Genomic DNA, 21,475 nt, shown 5'->3' with positions numbered 1-21,475 from the left:
GGGAACTCGCTCTGTTTTTCGCCCCCAGCGAGAGGACGACGAGGAGCAGTCCACAACATTCTGCACCCCCCGGGATTATGGGTTGGCCCTTGGGCGACGTTGTTGGCCACGTTGACCAACTCGTATCTGGCGCAGACAACCTCGATGGGCTGTACCGGCTCCCGTCGTAGGGTAACTTCTATTCTCCACCTGTCAGGCCACGTTTGCAAAGTTACCCACCCTGCCCCCAAAAAATGCAAGTCAAAAAAACAGGCACATGATGGGTGACTGGGAAACAAAACCAAACAGAACGGGAAGGCTGGAAAAATGTGAGCAAGATTCAGTCTTGCAGATCAGCGCCGGGGGACCCTTGATTTCTAACTGTTCCTTGTGCGCCGTTCTTGCTCTCGGCCGTATAGGGTTGCCTGTCTGTACCGGAGTGTGCCCGTGTCTCAGTTTCCGCCGCTCCGCCTTCCAGTCGACCTTCGTCCGTGGCTCGTTTCCCTCCTAGCACTGGCCAAACACGGGCGGCGTAACGGTGGTTGGCGCAGACGGTAGAATAGATAGAATTAGATTACGAATTGCGCCTACAACTAACATCGTCGCCAGTATGCACGCGAGCCGGAGACCCGGGTTTGATCCCTGACTACGGGTGCTTGGTGTCTGTACCCCGTGGCCCGCCGAGATCTTTGGTTTCCTCCCACACTTCAAAGAAGTACAGGTTTGTATGTTAATTGGCTTGTGAATGTAAATAAAAAATTGTGTCCCTAGTGTGTGTAGGATAGTGTCAATGTGCGGGGGATCGCTGGTCGGCGCGGACCTGGTGGGCCGAAGGGTATTCACGCTATATCTCTAAACTAAATTAAATTGAACTCCAAAGACGTACAGGTTTGAGGGTTAATTGGCCTCGGTAAAATTGTAAATTGGCCCTAGTGTGTGTCGCATAGTGTTAGTGCGCTGGGATCGCTGGTCGGCACGGACTCGGTGGGCTGAAGGGCTTGTTTCCGCACTATATCTCTAAAACTAAACAAAAAAACTAAATCTCTGATGAGCGACGCAGGGTTAACGCTTCCGGTCCAAGAGACAATAGACAACAGACAATGGGTGCAGGAGTAGGCCATTCTGCCCCTCGAGCCATTCAATGCGATCATGGCTGATCATCCCCAATCAGTACCCCGTTCCAGCCTTCACCCCATATCCCCTGACTCCGCTATTTTTAAGAGCCCTATCTAGCTCTCTCTTGAAAGCAACCAGAGAACCGGCCTCCACCGCCCTCTGAAGCAGAGAATTCCACAGACTCACCACTCTCTGTGACAAAAAGTGTTTCCTCGTCTCCGTTCTAAATTGCTTACTCGTTATTCTTAAAAGAGTGGACAAGTGGGTGGAAACCTGGGGTAGGTCGCTTCAACTGAGCCGTTGACTCTGTCTCTCCACAGACACTACTAGGCCCGCTGAGTGTTTCCAATACTCCCTGTTTGTATTTCATCTTGTTTCCCTTTGCCAGCCTGCAGATGGGGGATGTGGGTAGATCAGCTTGACTCTTTCACACACTCTGAAGACTCAGTTGTACCATTAATGCTTCTGCAGCTTATCGCCACCTTCTCAAGGACAAGTAGGGATGAGCTACCAATGCTGGCCTTGTCCATGACACCAAAACCATCAACATATATATTTTATAACTTGATTCTGGGCCTGCCATATTGATGCAACAAATGATTTGACAATCGGTTACCGGTGCGTTTCCGTACCTCTGTTTCTGGGGGGGGGGGGGGCTTGTAGCGGCACCTGCTGGTGCGCGCCAATATTGAACCCGGCGGTCGGAAGCCGCGAGTACGTGACCCGGGAGGGGTCGGGATTTTCGTGCGGTTTTCTATTTCCCGCGTCAGTTGTTCGACGACCACTGTTGTGGCCAGTCGCGTTTGTTAGGTCTGTGGTACCAGAGAACGTGTTCGGAATAAATATCGTTCGTGAAACTGGTCGTCTGTCTCTCATTCCACTAAATGTGCAACTTAAGTACAGTTAACCAGAGACGCTTTGGAGATGATGTGTCCCGTGGGCTTGATTCAGTTTAGTTTTAGTTTTAGGTACACAAAAAAGCTGGAGAAACTCAGCGGGTGCAGCAGCATCTATGGAGCGAAGGAAATAGGCAACGTTTCGGGCCGAAACCCTTCTTCAGACTGTTTTAGTTTTAGTTTAGATGCTCAACCCCTCTGTACCTTTCGAGATAACTAATTTAGAGATACAGCGCGGAAACAGGCCCTGAGCCCGCGCCGACCAGCGATCCCCGCACACCACACACACAAGGGACAATTTATTTTTACACTAAAGCCGATTAAACTACAAACCTGTACGTCTTTGGAGTGTGGGAGGAAACCGAAGATCTCGGAGAAAACCCACGCAGGTCACGGGGAGAACGTACAAACTCCGTACAGACAGCACCCGTAGTCGGGATCGAGCCCGGGTCTCTATAGCTGTGAGGCAACAACTCTACCGTTACACCACCGTGTTCTTGCAGCAAAGGATTTGACAACTGCAGTTGTCCAAGTAGAGTTGGCCATCGAAGCTTTGCAGATCATGTGTCCTGTGGGCATGATTGGTCTACACTAATGTGGTAGAAGATCACGTTACTTGGGCTGCAGATCCTTCTGATTTCTAAAGCAGTTTTCAGTTCAGTTTTTTTTTAGTGATAGCAGAATTAGGCCATTCGGCCCATCAAGTCTACTCCCCCTCTCAATCATGGCAGATCTATCTCTCCCTCCTAACCCCATTCTCCTGCCTTCTCCCCATAACCCCTGACACCCGTACTAATCAAGAATCTATCTATCTCTGCATTAAAGATATCCATTGACTTGACCTCCACAGCCTTCTGTGACTATGGATTCCACAGATTCACCACCCTCTGACGAAAGAAAGTTCGGGGCCTGTCCCACTTGGACGACCTAATCCACGCGTTTCGAAGACTCTAGACGAATTGAAAAAAATGTCAAGGTCGTGTCGACTCACCAAAGTACAAGACCTCCTACGTGTATGTCTACGACCTACTATGACTATGTCTACGACCTCCTCCATGGATGTCTACGACCTACTATGACTATGTCTACGACCTCCTACAACTATGTCTATGACCTCCTACCACCCTCCTCGACCTCAGTCTTCCACACCTAAGACCAACTATGACTAGCTACGAGTGGAAAATAATCACATGATAAATTGATGTTATGTTTGCATTTTTTTTCTTGGGCCAGTTACCGACCTATGACTACCTACGACTACCATCATTACCTACCACGACCTACCTAAGACCTACCTACGAGTAAAAAGTATCAATTTTTTCCAAGCCGACTTTTTTTTGACTCCTGGACATTTTTTATCAGGCTGGAAAAAACGCTGCAACCTAATGAGGCCACGAGTATGCGGAGACCACTCAAGGGCCTGTCCCACTTTCACAACCTAATTCACGACCTTTTTTACTCGTGGACATTGTTCATCATGCTAGAAAAACGCCCCGACCTACTTGATGCCACGAGTACCTACGACTAGAATCACGGCCTGCTACGAACTACCTTCGACCTCGTGGTGACTAAGCTGCGAGTACGAGTCAAGGGCAAACTCGGCAGAGGTCGCCAATTAGGTCGTGAAGGTGGGACAGGGGCATTAGTCGCGCGCTCCCCTGTCGCTGGATGTGGGTTCAGTGTGGGATAACTAAGAGACTCCATATACTACAGAGTGGATCTGACCCCAATGCACACCATTTACAATGTGGGCCTGACAAAGACACACACTGTCTCCAACAACATGCGTCTGGCCCAGAGAAAACCAGATCACCGGGAGAAATCCCACGTGGTCACAGGGAGAACGTACAAACTCCGTACGACAGCATCACAGCGGGGACGCAGTGGAGCGAAGGGCCTGTTTCCACGCTGTATCTCCAAACTAAACTAAACTAAAATCAGTAGGTCAGACAGTATGAGTGGAGGGAAATGGACAATTAACATTTCGGGTCGGGACCCTTCTTCACACGGAGGGAGAAGAGGGGAGAAGGCTGGTGGAGATACATGAGGGGCAGTGGTTGGACACAAAGTGACAAGTCATTGGTGGATTATGGCCTGTCCCACATAGGCGAGACTACACGAGACCGCCACAACGAGTTGAAACATTCTCGGCGATAGTGGCGTCGTGGGTAGTCGCCAGGTGCCGTGGGTGAATTCCATTAAAACTAGTCCCTGGCAGTCGCTTAAAGAGTCACCGAAGTGGAACAGGCCCATAAGTTGTGAGGAGCGGTTAAGTCAGGTGGGGGCAGACAAGAGATGGAGGCCAAAACTGGAGGGAAGTGGAGCCAAAAGTGTGCAGATGTGGAACCGGGTAAGGAAGGGAGATTGGGAATGAAATGAAGAACCGGAGCGAGGGAGGAAACAAGGTGGATGGGAATGGGGGCGGAAGGAAAATGGGGGAGTCCAGGCAGGGAAAATTGAGCTGAGAGAAGAGAGAAAGAAAGTGGTTGATGGAGGCTGGGGAAGTTCAACTTAAGAGTCTCAGTGGGTAGAGGAGCAGAGGGAGAGGCACAACTCCAATGAAACAAGGCCCAAAGTTATGTTGAGAGGACTAGAATACAAAAGCAGGGATGTAACGCTGAGGCTCTATAAGGCGCTGGTCAGGTCGCATTTGGAGTATTGTGCGCAATTTTGGGCCCCAAATCTGAGGAAGGATGTGCTGGCTCTGGAGAGGGTCCAGAGGAGGTTTACAAGAATTATCCCAGGAATGAGTGGGTTAGCATATGATGAGCGTTTGACAGCACTGGGCCTGTACTTGCTGGAGTTTAGAAGGTTGAGGGGGGACCTCATTGAAACTTACGGAATAATGAAAGGCTTAGGTAGAGTGGATGTGGGGAGGATGTTTTCACTGGTGGGAGAGTCTAGGACCAGAGGTCATAGCCTCAGAATTAAAAGGCGCTCTTAAGAAAGGAGGTGAGGAGGAACTTCTTTAGTCAGATGGGTAGTTAATCTGTGGAACTCATTGCCACAGAAGGCTGTGGAGGCCAAGTCAGTGGATATTTTTAAGGCAGAGATAGACACATTCTTGATTAGAACGGGTGTCGAGGGTTATGGGGGAGAAGGCAGGAAAATGGGATTAGGTGGCAGAGATCAGCCATGAATGAATGGCGGAGTAGAGTCGATGGGCCGAATGGCCTAATTCTACTCCTATAACTTGTGAACTTGTAAACATGGGGGGAGGTTGTCAGGCTGGGGTTTGTTTTCCCTGCAGTGAAGGTGAGTGGTGAGGTTGAAGGATGGAAGGTTATGAGGCATCGATAGTCAAAACATTGTCCCATGACAGGGGCATCAAAATCAATAGGTCAGAGGTTTAAGGAAAGTTTTAAAGGGGGTGTCAGAGGGGTAAGTCTTATTTTACAAGCACAGAGTAGGTGGAGCTCACAATCTGTAGGAGATTGTGGCGTTAGATACAATTACAACGCTTAAGAGACATTCATACAGACATTTGAATAGCAAGAAATAGAAGGATGACCCAAAAAGCTGGAGTAACTCAGCGGGCCAGGCAGCATCTCTGGAGAGAAGGAATGGGTGACGTTTCAATCTGACAGAAAGGTCGAGCCCCATTCCTTCTCTCCAGAGATGCTGCCTGTCCCGCTGGGTTACTCCAGCTTTTTGCGTCTATCTTCAGTTTAAACCAGCATCTGCACAAGGAAGAGAAGGTCACAGCCACCGCATGCCGTGGGGCACCTACTCACCTAGCAGGGTTGCAAGGATCCCCACGATCCCAGTGCCCGATCCTAATTCAATCACCTTCTTCCCCAGAAAATCGATCTTTTCTTGCTGGAAGTACCGGCACAGAACGAGGCCCTGAAAGACAACGTTGGGTTAACATCAGAACCGGGGGACCTGCAATGTCTAACAATTAGTAACTTGGTAGTGAGACGGATGAAGGGTGCAAGTGGTGTGCACAGACGCCTGGAGATTTAGTTTAATTTAGAGATACAGCGTGGAAACAGGCCCTTCGGCCCTTCAGTTCGGCGCCGACCAGCGATCCATGCACACTAAAGGGCCTGTCCTACGAGCATGCGACCACATGCGGCAAGCGCGACCAAACCAGAAGCGGGGGCCGCGCGGAGGTCGAACGAGGGACATGAAGTTCGAGCGAAGTCCGGGGGATGTTCGCGCGTGACGTACGGCGTCGAGGCGGCTGCGGGCCGGCAGGCCATTGCCGCGTAGAATTTTTGAACACGGTCAGTTTTTCGGAGCCCCGCGCGATGTCGGGCCCAGCTCCGCACAACTCCATATGGCTCCGGCGATCGAAGTGGGACCGGCCCCGCGAGGCCGTACGGTTCAAGCGACCACGTTAGGCCGCGCTTGCCGCATGCAGGCACAAGCTGGTGGGACCGGCCCTTTAGGTCGCGCTTGCCGCATGGAGTCGCATGCTCGTGGGACAGGCCCTTAACACTATCCTACACGCATTAGAGACAATTTACCAATTCCCATTTACCAAGCCAATTAACCTACAAGCCTGTACGTCTTTGGAGTGTGGGCGGAATCCGAAGATCTCAGAGGAAACCCACGCCGGTCATGGGGAGAACGTACAAACTCCGTACAGGCAGCACCCGTAGTCGGGATCGAACCCGGGTCTCCGGCGCTGCATTTGCTGTAAGGCAGCAACTCTACCGCTGCACCACCGTGACCGCCCAAAGTCCATTGAAGGCCATGGCCACCTGGTACTGTGTCCAAGGGTATAACTAATATATGGCATCCACATACCTAGCGGGAAGGCAGGGATCCCCACGATACATAAATTACATGTGAATTCTACAAGGCACTGAAAAGAAAAAGACTCGAAAGCAAGACAGTCCAAAACACAATTAGCAAACAAGTCCATGTTGTCTAGTTTAGAGATGCAGCGTGGAAACAAGCCCTCCGAGTCGTGCCAACCAGCGACCCCCACATACCAACACCATCCAACACACACTAGGGACAATTTTACATGTACACCAAGCCAATTAACCTAAAAATCTGTACCTCTTAGGAGTGTAGGGGGAAACCGTAGATCTTGGAGAAAACCCATGGGGGTCACGGGGAGAACCTGCAAACTCCGCACAGACAGCACCCATAGTCGGGATGGAACCCAGGTTTCTGGCACTGTAAGGCAGTAGGTCTACCGCTGCGCCACCGTGCCGCCCCATTTGTCCCGAATTGAGCCTCAACTATTTCATCTGGTGATTCATTCCATATACCCCCTACACTGTGTGAGAGATTTGGCACTCTGGTTCCCATTAAAACTTTGTGGCCGGGGAAGGACAGCTATGGAAGTTTATCGGCATTACTGCAGGGGCGAGGGTGGATCTGCTACAAATGGTAAAAGGGAGCCGGAGAGGCATTGGGCCAAAGGGCCTGTTTCCACACTGTATCACTCTATGACTGTGAATCATGGTTAATTGAGATGATGCTCTCTGAGGTCAGTTGGTATGAGGAATTTGAGTTTATGGGAGGGGGGTTAGATGCTTGAGACATGGAGAGCGAAACTTGTTTCCGTGACATTGGACCAAAATAAGGAATGCTGGAAACATTCAGAAGGTCCAGCAGCATCTGTGAAAAGAGCAACGGAGTTAATACTTCAAGCTGAAGAGTTCCGATGAAACTTCAGATCTGTCTCTCATTGCAGGTGCTACCTCACCCCGGCAAATATTGCCAACAGCCTCCAATTTTATTTCAGCCCCGCAGTTTACATAACATCTCCAAGTTTGTGGATGACACAAAGCTGGGTGGCAGTGTGAGCTGTGATGAGGATGCTACGAGGCTGCAGGGTGACTTGGACAGGTTGGGTGAGCGGGCAGATGCATGGCAGATGCTGTATAATGTGGATAAATGTGAGGTTATCCACTCTGATGGCAAGAACAGGAAGGCAGATTATTATCTGAATGGTGTCAGATTAGGAAAAGGGGAGGTACAACAAGACCTGGGTGTGCTTGTACATCAGTCACTGAAAGTAAGCATGCAGGTACAGCAGGCAGTGAAGAAAGCTAATGGCATGTTGGCCTTCATTGTGAGAGGATTTGAGTTTAGGAGTAATGAGGTCCTACTGCAGTTGTACAGGGCCCTGGTGAGACCTCTCCTAGAGTATTGTGGGCAATTTTGGTTTCCTAATTTGAGGAAGGGCATTATTGTTATTGAGGGAGTGCAGCGTAGGTTCACCAGGTTAATTCCCAGGATGGCGGGACTGACATATGATGAAAGAATGGGTCAACTGGGCTTGGATTCACTAGAATTTAGAAGGATGAATGAGGATCTTATAGAAATAATTCAAAATTATTAAAAGATTGGACAGGCTAGATGCAGGAAAAATGTTACTGATGTTGGGTGAGTCCAGAACCAGGGGTCACAGTTTAAGAATAAGGAGTAGGCCATTTCGGACTGATATGAGGAAAAACCTTTTCACCCAGAGAGTTGTGAATCTGTGGATGCCAATTCACTGGATGTTTTCAAGAGAGAGTTAGATTTAGCTCTTAGGGCTAACGGAATCAAGGGATATGGGGAGAAACCAGGAATGGGGTACTGATTGTGGATGATCAGCCATGATCACATTGAATGGTGGTGCTGGCTCGAAGGCCTACTCCTGCACCCATTTTTTTATGTTTCTATGTTTCTATGTTTTCATTCGATTTTCAAAGGCTGGGTATGGCTTACTGGGATATGGGCCAAAAGCGGGTAAATGGCACTAGTTTATATGAAGTATCCTGGTTGGCATGGATGTGCATGCCCAAAGGGCCTGTTGCTGGGTCACATGACCATGTCTCCATGTATCTATGACTTTGAAGTTTTGCTGCATAAACCTCTCAATCAATAGGTTTTTCTCACCTCATATCTTTAGTTTAGAAACATAGAAAATAGGTGCAGGAGTAGGCCATTCAGCCCTTCCAGCCTGCACCACCATTCAATATGATCATGGCTGATCATCCAACTCAGTATCCTGTACCTGCCTTCTCTCCATACCCCCTGATCCCTTTAGCCACAATGGCCACATCTAACTCCCTCTTAAATATAGCCAATGAACTGGCCTCAACTACCTTCTGTGGCAGAGAATTCCAGAGATTCACCACTCTCTGTGTGAAAAAAGTTTTTCTCATCTCGGTCCTAAAAGACTTCCCCTTTATCCTTAAACTGGGACCCCCTTGTTCTGGTTTAGGTTAATTTAGAGATACAGTGCGTAAACAGGTCCTTCGGCCCACCGAGTCTACGCCGACCAGCGATCCCTGCACACTATTGTACACGGACACGCGACAATTTATCATTTACAGAAGCCAATTAACCTACAAACCTGTACGTCTTTGGGGCGTGGGAGGAAAGCTGAGATCCCGGGTTACAGGTTGAACGTACAGATAGCACCTGTAATCGGGATCGAACCTGGGTCTCTGGGGCTGCCAGGTATCTGTGTCTGCTATAAACTATGGTAGAGATTCAAAAGCAGCAATTCATCAATAACTCTGCTCTAATAAGCCACCGCACAGCTGTTTGGATGGTGGAAGCAAACTTTATCAGTTCTTCTCATCCTATGTGCAGGTTGTATCCAGTTGCGCTGGGGTTCCATTCCCAAGAACCATCTGAGACCCCAACCGTTCAAAAGTTGGAAATATGGCCATCTGGCAATATATTTTAACCAAAATGTTGGCCAACCAAAGCCAACATGTAGTTAAACTAGGTCCTTGGCACAAATGAAGAATCCACCCACCAGAGGATGCCAGCTAGACGCAAAATGCTGGAGTAACTCAGCGGGACAGGCAGCATCCGATGGGCGGCGCGACTCTGGTCAGCAGCGGCCTCCGCAGTCTGTCCGCGTTTTTATTATTTTTTCTGTCTGTGTTTTTATGTAGTTTTTGTTATTTTGTGTTGGGGTGTGTGTGTGGGGGGGGGCGGGGGGTGGGGTGGGGTGGGAGGGGGGGGTAAACTTTTTAAATCTCTCCCTGCACGGGAGAGACCCGGCCTTTTCTCGTCAGGTTTCCGTTGTCGTTGGGGCCGCAACGAGGAGCGGCCTACAACAGGAAGAAGCTGGGGACTCTGGTGCTACGACTCACCGTCGCCGTCGCGGGGCTGGCCGAGTCCGGAGCGGGTGGAGCGGTGGAGGAGCGTTGCTGCTGCTGCTGCTGCTGCTGCTGCTGCTGCTGCTGCTGCGGCCCGACCGGAGAGTCGGAGGCTCCAACGGCAGGTCTGGTGGACGGCGGCACCGGGAGCCCGCGGGTCCCTGGAGGGAGACCGCTTTTCAGGGCTCTCGCAACGGCGACTTCTCCCGCCCGAGTTGCGGGGTCGAAGAGCTCCTGGAGCGGGGCCTTACAGCACCGCCCCGCGGCTTGGAATGGCCGCGGGACTCTGCGAGCGCACGCCGGGGGCTCTAACACCAAGAACCTGGTGTGCGACCTTGCATCACCCGGCGTGGCTTTAATGGCCGCGGGACAATCGCCATCGCCAGCCGGGGGCTTTGACTTTGACTCTGACATGGGGGGGGGGGGGGGAAGAGTGCAGTGGAGAGATAAGTTTATTTGGCCTTCCATCACAGCGATGTGATGGATGTTTATGTAAATTATGTTGTGTCTTGGGTCTATGTGTTTGTAATGTATGGCTGCAGAAACGGCATTTCGTTTGGACCTCAAGGGGTCCAAATGACAATTAAATGTATTTTGTAAATCTTGTAAAATCTTGTAAAATCTCTGGAGAGAAGGGATGGGGGATTTCGGGGTGTCCCTGTCTTTCCTGAATCCATGCCCTGCCTCCTTGCTACAATACAGGCGACCATGTTGTAGATTTGCATCTTTCCCAGATCCACATTCGGGCTGTCTATTTCCCGTACCTGGCTTCAGGTGCTACTTGAAAGCTTCCTGAACACACCGTATCCTATTTATCATCTCTGCAGTCCATATTTTAATCATTCATTCAGAATCAAATGTCTGGGTGAAACGTAGAAAATAAGTGCTGGATTAGGCCATTCTGCCCTTCGACCCATTCAATATGATCATGGCTGATCATCCAGAATTAGTACCCCATTCCTGCTTTCTCCCCATATCCCTTGATTCCGTTAGCCCTAAGAGCTAAATCTAACTTTCTCTTGAATACATCCAGCGAATTGGCCTCCACTGCCTTCTGTGGTAGAGAATTCCACAGATTCACAACTCTCTGGGTGAATACGTTTTTTCCTCATCTCAGTCCTAACTGGCCTACCCCTTATTCTTAAATGACCCACACAGAGAGTGGTGAATCTCTGGAACTCTCTGCCACAGAGGGAAGTTGAGGCCAGTTCATTGGCTATATTTAAGAGGGAGTTAGATGTGGCCCTTGTGGCCAAGGGGATCAGAGGGTATGGAGAGAAGGCAGGTATGGGATACTGAGTTGGATGATCAGCCATGATCATATTAAATGGCGGTGCAGGCTCGAAGGGCCGAATGGCCTACTCCTGCACCTAATTTCTATGTTTCTATGTTTCTAAATTCTGTCACCCCCTGGTTCAGGACTCCCCCAACATGGGGAAGATGTTTCCTGCATCTAGCTTGTCAAATCCATTAATAATTTTACATGTCTCAATAAGATCCCCTCTCATCCTTCTAAATTCCAGTGAATACAAGCCCAGTCGACTCGGTGGAGAGAGAAGGAAGGAGAAACCGCAGGATGCCTTTCCAACTTGAATGAACACATCCCGTCAAAATGGCGCACTTACAGATTCCCAGATTATCGCGGATATGCCGAGATTATCGCTCAAGTCCCGGGTGATCCTCAAAGCCTTGCCGCAGAAATGGTAGTAGCTCTCCAGTTTGCTGGTCTCCATCTTGGAGTCGGAGCTGCCTGCGTGCGTCTTCTCCGGCAGTGCTTGCATTGTCCGCGATGACCTGTCCGATCGCCAGGCCGCCTCCCGGTAGCAGACGGATTTGAGGGCGTCTGAATATGTTTGGGCCGCAGCGGGGTCGTTCTGATCTGAGAACACCATAATCATTATTCAATTGAAGGAATGGGTGACGTTTCGGGTCTTGACCCTTCTTTCCGATTGAAACGTCACCTAATTTCTGCAGTTGTACAGGGGCCCTAGTGAGACCACACCTGGAGTATTGTGTGCAGTTTTGATCTCCAAATTTGAGGAAGGACGTTATTGCTATTGAGGGAGTGCAGCGTAGGTTCACAAGGTTTTTTGGGGATTTTTTTTTAACAGAAAATGAGAGTAGTCAAGATAGAGGAGAAAATAATATCCTAAGTCGTAGTGTTGGTTCGTGAGATAGTAAAGAAAACCCTAAGAAAAGGTAGAAGGAAAAAGAGTAGAAAAAAGAGAAGGAAAAAAAAGGGAGAAAAAAAGACATAGAGAGACAGAAAGGAAATAAAAATAATGAGATTGAGTTAATTCCCGGGATGGCGGAACTGTCATATGTGGATAGAATGGAGCGGCTGGGCTTGTACACTCTGGAATTTAGAAGGATGAGAGGGGATCTCATTGAAACATGTAAGATTATTAAAGGCAGGAAACATGTTCCCGATGTTGGAGGAGTCCAGAACCAGGGGCCACAATTTAAGAACAATGGGTTGGCCATTTGGAACGGAGACGAGGAAAAACGTTTTCACCCAGAGAGTTGTGAATCTGTGGAATTATCTGCCTCAGAAGGCAGTGGAGGCCAATTCTCTGGATGCTTTCAAGAGAGAGTTAGATAGAGCTCTTAAAGATAGCGGAGTCAGGGGATATGGGGAGAAGGCAGGAACGGGGTACTGATTGGGGATGATCAACCATGATCACAGTGAATGGTGGCGCTGGCTCGAAGGGTGGAATGGCCTACTCCTGCACCTATTGTCTATTGTCTATTGTCTATTCCTTCTCTCCAGAGATGCTGCCTGACCCCTGCTGAGCTACTCCAGCATTTTGTGTCTCTTTGAATTAAACCAGCATCTGCAGTGCTTTCCGACTCATTATTTAATGAATCTGCCTTTTCTCTTCAATCGCTTTAGCATGGGTACATTGGTGCAATATTCAAGAGCTTTGGAAGGAAACTTATTCTGAAGTGAGAAAGTAAGATAGACACAAGATGCTGGAGTAACTTAGCGGGACAGGCAGCATCTCTGGAGAGAAGGAATGGGTGATGTTTAGGGTCGAGGCCCTTCTTCAGTAAGTGGTGGCATGGTGGCGCTGCTGTAAAGGGCACAAGAAAACTGAAACAAGAGTAGACCACCTGTAGTTTAGTTTAGAGATACAGCATGGAAACAGGCCCTTCAGCCCATCGGATCCGTGCCGACCAGCGATCCCCGCACACTAACATCATCCTACACCCACTGGGGACAATTTTTACACTTACCAAGCCCAATTAACCTACAAACCTGTACGTCTGTGGAGTGTGGGAGGAAACCGAAGATGTCGGGTCACGGGGAGAATGTACAAACTCGGTACAGACAGCACCCGTAGTGACTGTGACTCGAGGACTTTAAAGGCTAAAATGGCATTTGCCTACATAAACACTTCCGTTTTGATCTTTTGAACAAGGACATTTAGCAGCACCATTTAGATGCTGCCTCACAGCCCCAGAGACCCAGATTTGATCTTGACCGTGTGTGGAGATTGTCTGTTCTTCCTGTGACTGCAGTCCAGTTTCCTCCCACATCCCAAGACGTGCACTTTGTGGGTTAATTGACCTCTGTAAATGACCCTTAGTGTGTAAGTAGCGGATGCCAAAATAGCATAACACAGAACTAATGTGAATGGTGGCCAATGGTTAGCATGGACTCAATGGGCCAAAGGGCCTGTTTCCATGCTTTCATCCACTGGTAACACTATCTGCAGCACTTCCTATAAAACGCTTGGGTGCAGGTTATTGTGTCCTGGTGGGTTAGACAATAGACAATAAACAATAGACAATAGACAATAGACAATAGACAATAAGTGCAGGAGTAGGCCATTCGGCCCTTCGAGCCAGCACCACCGTTCAATGTGATCATGGCTGATCATCCCCAATCAGTACCGCATTCCTGCCTTCTCCCCATATCCCCTGGCTCCACTATCTTGAAGAGCCCTATCTAGCTCTCTCTTGAAAGCATCCGGAGAACCAGCCTCCACTGCCCTCTGAGGCAGAGAATTCCATAGATTCACAACTGATGAGTTGCTGTGATACCATTTGAATGGAAATTTTACATGTTCCTCTGTTATTTGAAATTGCCGTGTTATCTTGGGACTATCTGCAGTATCCTCCATGGTGAACTGATGTAGGAAGGAACTGCAGATGCTGGCTTACATCAAAGAGACACAGAATGCTGGAGTGAGAACGGGTGATCGATGGTGATAAGAATTCAATGCTTCAAGCAAGGAATTCATTGTGAAGATAGACACAAAAAGTTGTAGACACTGATTGTCAACCTCCCCCCCCCCCCCCCCCCCCCCCCCCCCCCCCCCCCCCCCCCCCCCCCCTCACTGTCCTCTGCCACTGCTGTCTCGTTCACTCCTGGTCTGTTAAACCTTCCATCTTTGTGCCGTTACACCACCTAGTATCTAGTAGGGACTGGTACCCAAGTAGGGCGACATGCTTGACCCCATTAGGGTTAAAAGTGAACTGAGAACTATAGCAGCAGTGTTGCTGTGGGGGCCATCGTCTTTCATGTACCCGGGCAACAACCCTTGTGCCATCGGATCAAGGCAAGGACTACAACAAGCCGCAGGTCGCTGGTTAGTGCCGTGTGTCTGGGTAACAACAGCTTGGGCAATATCCATCCTTCAAGTACAAGGATGGATATGGCAGCGGTAGAGCTACTGCCTTACAGCGCCGGGGACCCAGGTTCGATCCTGACCACGGGTGCCGTCTGTACGGGGTTTGTACGTTCTCCCCGTGACCTGTGTGGCTTTTCTCCGAGATCTTCAGTTTACTCCTAAACTCCAAAGACGTGCAGGTTCGTAAGTTACTAGGCTTGGTATAAATGTAAAATTGTCCCTAGTGTGTGAAGGATAGCGTTAGTGTGCAGGGATCGCTGATCGGCGCGGACTAGTTGGGTCGAAGGGCCTCTTTCTACATTGTATCCCTAAACTAAACTAAACTATCTATACTATGCCTCCTAACCTATCTGCAAGCCTAGTCATTTAATTTACACTGGTCCCAGAGTGGGTCAGGTGGAGCCCGTCCCCTTGTATAATCTCTCTCCTGCCCCAGTACTGGCACTGGGGCTCAGGAATTGGAACCCATTTCTCTCACGCCAAACTAATGACGCATTTACCTCTCTAGTCCTATTGACAGGCAAAGCTGGAAATCCAGAATAAACATTGGAAAACGGCAGGAGCACGATAGAAACATCCACACAGCAAAGATCCTATGGGGGAGCAAGATAGACCACAAATACAATGGGCAGACGTGTAGTACGCAACGGAGCGGAACATGGGCCTTTTTTTCATCCATTTCAGTAACCCAACCCGACCCGACTCGCAGTGTAATCAACGTTGCGGGGGAACAGTTTGTGTTAATAAATTATAATTCTGAAAATGAGGAGAAGATTTTTACCAAATAACTTTTATTTTTACGAGGATGTTTCCGTAACCGACTTCCGTCTCCGCACTAGAATCTTTGCTCCGCTACGGGATCTTTGGTGCGGAGACGGAAGCCGGTTACGGAAATGGGGCCGAAAATGACCCATGAATCTGCCCATGACCGTACTACGTCTTTTTCGTCGAATGATCCATCTTGCTCGCTATAGGATCTTTGCTACACAGGGTGGTGGAAAGATAGTTCTACAGCCAGTGCTGAGGAGGGGTTGATCAGCAAGAGTTGAACGCTAAGTGAGAGAGACAGTCAGAGGCGCATAGGAAAAAACGAGTAGGGTATTCATCAAATTTAACAACAAACACTCAGTAAACTCACCCAGAGGCTCCTCGGTAATGTTGGCCGCTGAGACTGCTGATTGCTGGTGAGTTCTCGTCAATAGCCCCGCACTGCATACTGGCTCTCCACTTTAACTGGTCACAGTCTCTTCAGATTGTTACTTTTGTCACAGCCTGGCGTTTTGACCCTCCGTTACAAAGTTACGCTGAGATGTGTCAGCTGCGTTGTTTCGGACAGGAGGTTCCCCCCCGGGCTGAGGAACTCCCCGCACCTCATGTTCTGCCTTGGCGTGACTGCCCTGGACATGCAGTACTGGGCTAAGATGACTCATTTCCAGTGTCATAGAAACATAGAAAATAGGTGCAGGAGGGGGAAGTTTGGCCCTTCGAGCCAGCACTGCCATTCATTGTGATCATGGCTGATCGTCCATAATCAGTAACACGTGTCTGCCTTCTCCCCATATCCCTTGATTCCGCTAACCCCAAGAGCTCTATCTAATTCTCTTTTAGATTCATCCAGTGAATTGGCCTCCACTGCCTTCCATGGCAGGGAATTCCACAAATTCACAACTCTCTGGGTGAAAACATTTTTTCTCATCTCAATTTTAAATGGCCTCCCCTTTATTCTTAGACTGTGGCCCCTGGTTCTGGACTCGCCCAACCATGGGAACATTTTTCCTGCATCTAGCTTGTCCAGTCCTTTCATAGTTTTACACATTTAGAAAACATAGAAACATAGAAAATAGGTGCAGGAGTAGGCCATTCGGCCCTTCGAGCCTGCACCACCATTCTATATGATCATGGTTGATCATCCAACTCAGTATCCTGTACCTGCCTTCTCTCCATACCTCCTGATCCCTTTAGCCACAAGGGCCACATCTAACTCCCTCTTAAATATAGCCAATGAACTGGCCTCAACTACCTTCTGTGGCAGAGAATTCCAGAGATTCACCACTCTCTGTGTGAAAAATGTTTTCCTCATCTCGGTCCTAAAAGATTTCCCCCTTATCCTTAAACTGTGACCCCTTATTCTGGACTTCCCCAACATTGGGAAGTTCCGCTCTCATCCTTCTAAATTCCAGCGACTACAAGCCCAGTCTTTCCAATCTTTCCTCATATAACAGTCCCGCAATCCCGGGGATTAACCTGGTGAACCTTCGCTGCACTGCCTCAATAGCAAGGATGTCCTTCCTCAAATTAGGAAGGGCATCCAAAGTCCTTCGAAAACCTTTTCCTGTCTCTGTCCATCTGAAATAGTTGGTCTCACTCTGTAGACTCTCGCCTCAACTTCTGATGGTGCTTTTTAGTTCCCTTTGCAGTCTCTGGGCGGCACGATGGCGCAGCAGCTGAGTAAGAGTCAAGAGAGAGTATATTTAATTGTCATTGAGTAACTGCCTTACAGCGCTTGCAGCGCCAGAGACCTGGGTTCATTCCTGACTGTACGTTCTCCCCGTGACCTGTGTGGGTTTGTACATTCTCCCCGTGACCTGTGTAGGTTTTCTGCGAGATCTTCGGTTTCCTCCCACAATCCAAAGACGTACAGGTTTGTAGGTTAATTGGCTCGGTATAAATGTAAATTGTCCCTAGTGTGTGTAGGGTAGTGTTAGTAACACTAGTTAGTAACATAGAAAATAGGTGCAGGAGGAGGCCAATCGGCCCTTCGAGCCAGCACCGCCATTCCTTGTGATCATGGCTGATCGGCCCCAATCAATAAACCGTGCCTGCCTTCTCCCCATATCCCTTGAATTCCACTAGCCCCTAGAGCTCTATATAACTCTCTCTTAAATGTGTGCGGGGATCGCTGGTCGGTGCAGACTCGGCGGGCCAAAGGGCCTGTTTCCACGCTGTCAGGTCTCGGGTTTGATCTAGTTTCTGTTTCTTATTGTTTTTTAGTATTAGAGTGTGCATTCTTGTTTTATTTTGGTGTCTCGCATCTCCTCTTGTTTCAGGTCCCATTTCCTATCAGGTCGTTTACCCTCATGTGATTATTGGCCCCGCCCTGATGTGTTTCACCTGTGTCTCGTTATCCCCTGCTAGTCTGTATTTAAGCCCTTTGTGTTTTAGTTCTCATTGCCAGTTCGTTGTGTATGCTACTTGGTATCACCTCGTTCCAGCTCTAGAAATCTTGTGACCTCGACCATTGCCTGTTTTTCGACCTCTGTTTTTTGCCTGCTCCTAGATTGTACTGTTGCCTCTGTTTTGCTTACCTGTGTACCGACTTGGACCGATTAAACTCTGAAGACTGATCTGCCCTGTGTCTGAGCCTGCATCTGTGTCCTCATCCTTGTTCAGTTCTGATATTACGCTGTATCTCTAAACTAAACTATCTATCTCTAAAACGGCATATCTAAAGCTAAAACTAAACTAAAACTGAAAAAGTAAATATGTCACCACATCTCTTTTGTGTGTGGCTAGGTTCACTGTATCTTTGGAAACTTTGCTGAACAAATCTAGACACAATGTTTTGAATGCGTCAACACTAGTGACCTACAAAAGGTTCCACTGAAGTGTTTCAATAAGATCATGCCCTTGAGCAACATTGTGCCTGACGTCTTGTTGCCTCAGTCACCGATCAGTAAGTTCAGCGGTATCTTAACAGCAGAGTGCATGTAATTGGGCTCCTCCGGTCTATGGGTCACCGGGAAATGGAACAGTAAACACAGGAACCTGATTATGTACCCAAAACACTTCCTGCATTTAGTTGGATCATAGCTCATTTGAAAGCCGTCTCCTGCATTTGTGTGCTTCCTAAAAAAGAATTTCACTGTCGTGAATATTGTCTTTGGGTGAACTGGGGGAAAGAGGTGACGGGATTTTCACCACACTACGAATAAGAAAGTATCTCACCACCGGAAATTGGAGGAGCAGCACCTCATATTCCACTTGGGCAGTCTGCACCCTAGCGGCATAAACATTGGATTCTCCAATTTCCGGTAGCCCTTGCTGTCTCCTCCCCCTCTCAGCTCTCCCTCAGCCTCCTCCTCTTCCTTTTTCCTTTCTTCTCCCCACCCTACATCAGTCTGAAGAAGGGTTTCAGCCCGAAACGTTGCCTATTTCCTTCGCTCCATGGATGCTGCTGCACCCGCTGAGTTTCTCCAGAACTTTCGTCTACCTTCGATTTTCCAGCATCTTAAACACATGAAAGTATCTCACCCTGGAACAGTTGAGATTGCGTCTCTTCCTTCCTGGAAGGGAGTGAGCTTTGTGTGCGAATGTCAACATCTCCATCAGACGACCCTCAATCCATCCAAATAAGCCCAGCGGGCCGGGATGCTCTGGCAAGCCTGGTAGGCCCGGCTCGCCCGTTGCCGTCTCTGGTGGGACCAGGAACATGCCCGAAGGCTTGTCGGTCGGTGGGATCTAGAAACCGCCCAAAATCACGTCAGGAACGGGAACCCCTCCAAAGGCTCGTCTGTCAGTGGGACTGGGAACCCTCCCTAATGCCCCTGTCCCACTTAGGAAACCTGAACGGAAACCTCTGGAGACTTTGCGCCCCACCAAAGGTTTCCGTGCCGTTCCCGGAGGTTGCAGGTGGTTGCCGGAGGTTGCAGGCAGTGGAAGCATGTAGGGAGACTGACAAAAACCTCCGGGAACCGCACGGAAACCCTGGGTGGGGCGCAAAGTCTCCAGAGGTTTCCGTTCAGGTTTCCTAAGTGGGACAGGGGCATAAAAGGATGTTACTAGGATGGATGGAGGTGCAGGCATTGTAAAAGAAGCAAGGGCTCTGCAGAAAGACTTGGACAGGTTAGGAGAGTGGGCAGAGAAGTGGCCGATGAAATTCACTATAGTAAAGTGCATAGTCATGCATTTTGGTAATGAGAATAAGGGTGTCGATTATTTTCTAAATGTGGAGAGAATCCCCAACTCTTAAAATGTGGATCACAAGCATGTCTGAGACGCTACATCTTGAAGATATGAGACTCTTAGTCTTAGCAGGAAAATCAGAGCAATTTTCAAAGATATGATTTCCTTTCATTGATTCAATACAAGTATAGTAGGGTGCAACACAACTTCGGGATTAAACCGATTTATTGACAGGGTGATGGGTGAGGTGAAAAATGAAGCAGGTATATCAACACCTAATGGTCTTTTTTTTTAAATTACTTTTCGTTTTTGTCTTCTTATTTTTTTTGCAAGTTTTTACTTACTCACTCTTTGACTACACGCTTTGGTAGTTTAGGGGTTCACACATTCACTATTTCTTTCACTTTCTCTCTTTCTCGCTCTTTCTCTCTTCTTCTATTTAACTTATTTAACAGTGATGAATGCTGTGGTGGATGTTTATGTTACATGTTGTGTCCTGTTTATGCATTTTATTATTTTGTTAACCCATCTTTATGCTTTGTATGGAACTGATTTTTAAATTATGTAAAGCACTTTGGGGTCAATGAAAATTGACTATAAATGTGCTATATAAATAAACTTATTATTATTATTATTATTATTATTATTATTTTGTCAAAATTAAAATGGAAGATGTATTTGGTCATATTCCGCGGTTTATACTACTGTACACGGCTTCTAATTAAAATAAATAAATAAATAAATACATAGATAAATAAATAAGTAAATGTAGCGAGAATCCAGAAATCGGAGGTGCAAAGGGACTTGGGAGTTAATTTGCAAGTCAAATCGGTAGTAAGGAAGGCAAATTCAATGCTAGTATTTATATCAAGAGGACTGGCAAACAAAAACAGAGATTATAACGCTGAGGCTCTACAATGCGTTGGTCAGGCTGCATTTGGAGTACCGTGAGCAAATTTGGGTCCTATATCTTCTGAGGTAATGCGTCCAACTCCTTCAGGTAGGCTGCAGGAGCCCGCCCCCCCCACCGGGACACAAAGATGGCCAGCGAGGAGAGGAGAGGGACATCGGTTTGTGGGAACTGCTCCAGTACATCGAGCACACGGGCCAACCAGACTTTGAATAATATTGGTAATGCCGGCACCCGCATGTGTAATTTATGCAAAATGAATTTCACTGTGCAGTTGCATAATCGCCATTGACTATTGAGGCTGATTATGAAGATGAGGCCTGGGCCTAGGAGCACAATGTTGCTAGCACTGTGTTAGGAGGACTAGCCAGAACAGTGCCCACCACACAGTCTGTCAGTAAAGTCATTCAATCATACAATGAGATGTACATTTAAATGCCCCTTTCAGTGTTGTCCTGGTTAGCATCTAATATTCACACTGCTTTCTAAGTGCTGAACTACTATCTACCTCATAGGTGACCCTCGGACTATCTTTGATCGGACTTTACTGGCTTTACCTTGTACTAAAGTCCTTATCATGCATCTGTACATTGTAAATGGCTCGATTGTAATCACATATTGTCTTTCCACTGACTGGATGGCACGCAGCAAAAGCTTTTCACTGTACCTCGGTACACGTGACAATAAACTACACTCTGTGATCACTGAAGCGTATAATGGCTCATTGTCTTTTCTGAGATTTGGTTTTCGGTCATTCTGCGGCATTTCGTTTAGTTTAGTTTAGTTTAGAGATACAGCGCGGAAACAGGCCCTACGGCCCACTGAGTCTGCACCGACCAGCGATCCCCGCACATTAACACAACTCCACACACACTGGGGACAATTTACTCTGATACCAAGCCAAACCCAAGCCAATTAACCTACAAGCCCGTACGTCTTTGGAGTGTGGGAGGAAACCGAGGATCT

General features: G+C 48.2%; 1 long non-coding RNA gene across 1 annotated transcript; it reads right to left on the bottom strand.

The window, feature by feature from the left end:
* Positions 1 to 5,694: 5,694 nt before the first annotated feature.
* Positions 5,695 to 17,143, bottom strand: LOC129700514 (uncharacterized). Its single transcript, XR_008724072.1, has 3 exons — positions 15,836 to 17,143; positions 11,686 to 11,939; positions 5,695 to 5,837 (listed from the first exon to the last, which is right to left on the bottom strand). It is a non-coding gene; the product is annotated as an uncharacterized LOC129700514 (long non-coding RNA).
* Positions 17,144 to 21,475: the final 4,332 nt, after the last annotated feature.

This window comes from Leucoraja erinacea, chromosome 9, assembly GCF_028641065.1.
Source record: "Leucoraja erinacea ecotype New England chromosome 9, Leri_hhj_1, whole genome shotgun sequence".
NCBI lineage: Eukaryota > Metazoa > Chordata > Chondrichthyes > Rajiformes > Rajidae > Leucoraja > Leucoraja erinaceus.
The sequence above is the reverse complement of the archived record's forward strand: the minus strand, read 5'-3'. Positions and strand labels throughout refer to the sequence as shown.